This window comes from Centropristis striata, chromosome 21, assembly GCF_030273125.1.
Source record: "Centropristis striata isolate RG_2023a ecotype Rhode Island chromosome 21, C.striata_1.0, whole genome shotgun sequence".
In the NCBI taxonomy this organism is placed as follows: Eukaryota; Metazoa; Chordata; class Actinopteri; order Perciformes; family Serranidae; genus Centropristis; species Centropristis striata.
The window spans coordinates 1,186,248-1,188,517 of record NC_081537.1 but is presented as its reverse complement, the minus strand read 5'-3'; the positions used below and the strand labels follow the sequence as shown (position 1 = coordinate 1,188,517).

Here is a 2,270-nt window from a genome sequence, read left to right as displayed (position 1 = left end):
AGCAGGGTCAACAAGCCCTATGAGACAAAATCAGGATTAGCCTTAGATAAAATCTGCCAGGACTGTGCAGGTATGAAAGCATTCCTAGCCCCAAGCTAACATCTGCATTAGCCCCAAGCTAACAGCTGGATTAGCCCCAAGCTAACAGCTGCATTAGCCCCAAACTAACAGCTCCCTTATTCTGGACCTATCAACCTGTCCTCTTTCTTTAATTCCTGACAAACACTACAGGCCAAACGTTTGGAAGAGAGATCAGATTTGTTCAAAAAAGATGATAGTTTCATTGGTGTACTTTGCAACAAAATAAAGGTGATTATTCTATAAAGAGTCACTTATTAGAACACATTTTGACTCTAATGATCAGGTCTTTGGGTTTTTATTGCTTAGACTTAGTGTTTCCTTCTTTCCTTAATGTATAAATCTGAACTCTTGTTTCTTTACTCAGCTGCTTCAGTTTGATCCATTTCTCTGCTAGTTTGTCAGAGATATGAACACAGTTGAGATTTATTGGCATTTTTGTCTCCAAACTCCAAACAAAAGTCAAAGAGATAAAGTGAATAATGCAAACTGTGATTTGTTTTTGACTTTTGAACTGAAGTTGTGACTCTTCCAAATCTCCTCCACCCTAAAACTAAGCCCTTCTTTTCTGTTGGTAACATATATTCACCAATGGTCTGATAACATCAATGGGTCTTTTTTGGTCATTTTGTGTATTTTTTTGTGATTTTGTGTCTTTTTTTTAGCCATTTTGTGCCTTTTTGGGTCATTTTGTGTCTTTTTTTGGTCATTTTGTGTCTTTTTTTAGTCATTTTGTGCCTTTTTTGGTCATTTTGTGTCTTTTTTAGTCATTTTGTGCCTTTTTTGGTCATTTTGTGTCTTTTTTTGGTCATTTTGTGTCTTTTTGAGTCACAAAATGACTAAAAAAAGACACAAAATTAACATAAAAAGGCACAAAATGTCTTTTTTTAGGTAATTTTGTGTCAGCTAACACCAATGTTTACCTATATGTATAAAGGTCAATGGAGGAAAATGGTTCAATTCAATAAAGGTAAAGTCTGATCATGTAGTAAACACATCCAGAAATACACAGAATACACACTGGTTTTTAACAAAGACATTGAGAACACAACATTTAAGTTGCTTGATAACTTTTGGCCTGTAGTGTACATGTAATAAAACTGTTTTTTTCTGCCATTTTCAGGACCATAGAAACAGGAAGTGATGGTAATAGGGCTCCATTTCTATTACACAATATCCATCATGTGTGTTTGTGTTTGTCTCAGTGTTAATGCAGCAGCATGCTGGGGACAAGAAGCAGATCTTTAGTGTTTGGGACTGGAAGGACTGGAGGGACTGGAGGGACTGGTGACATGTCCTGGTCCTGACCCTCAAAACACTCACACCATACATTAGTTTCCACTACAGGCTCTGTTCCTAACTTCAGAATAAATACTAGGAGGGCTGATGAAGATGTCTGCTAACACATGTTACCTTTAGCTGCCACAGATTCACCAACATGTTGTTGTTCTTTAGTGAGATACACAGAACTGTCTGCAGTCGGTAAGAACTCTTCTGAGTCAAACTACAGAATTATCTACAATCTACAGAATTAAGATACAGAAGCAAACAACAGCCTTAGTTGGTTCAAGTCTAGTCTAATAAGATCATGGTTATGTTAAAGGGCTGTACACGACATTCACAACATTAATGGATCAATAAACAACTATTTACTATGTCCAGATATAGTGGAGTAATGATGGAAAATGGTTATCAGAGTCAACTTACCGACATGTATGCTTCAATCAGAACCTTTCTGTTCTATAAGGATTAGAAATAAGAGATGCTGTGGCTGAGCTGGTCAAAGCACCTGTCTAGTAAACAGGAGGTCCTGGGTTCAAATCCCAGCAGAGCCTCAGACAGTAGATCAGTCTGTAGAGTTTCAGAAGTACTCCTTAAATAGTTTTTTTATCGTTTCCTTCCAAATGTATTGACTGGTCGACTTTTTGCACCACTTTTCCCTCCTAAAAATCTAACTCTAACTCTAACCCTCTTTCTAAGATCTTCCTTGTCTTGGCAGTTGTCATCATTGCCAAGTATTTTATCACAAGCCATCTTTAATATATTTCATATTCATGGTTATTTCCCTGCATGCATTTCCTGCAGACAGTTTGCAGACAGTTTTTGTGTGTTTTACACTCCAGCCAATGTGTGCTTTGATAAAAAAAAAACAGGTTTTCAGCTGACGAGGTATGAGAGTGAGTGCTGATGGC

The 2,270-nt window shown here is 37.2% G+C and overlaps 1 non-coding gene across 1 annotated transcript; it reads left to right on the top strand.

Annotated features, from left to right (window-relative positions):
* The first annotated feature begins 1,842 nt into the window (after positions 1-1,842).
* trnat-agu (transfer RNA threonine (anticodon AGU)) lies at positions 1,843-1,913 on the top strand. The gene has a single exon. It is a non-coding gene; the product is annotated as a tRNA-Thr (tRNA).
* The last annotated feature ends 357 nt before the right edge of the window (positions 1,914-2,270 follow it).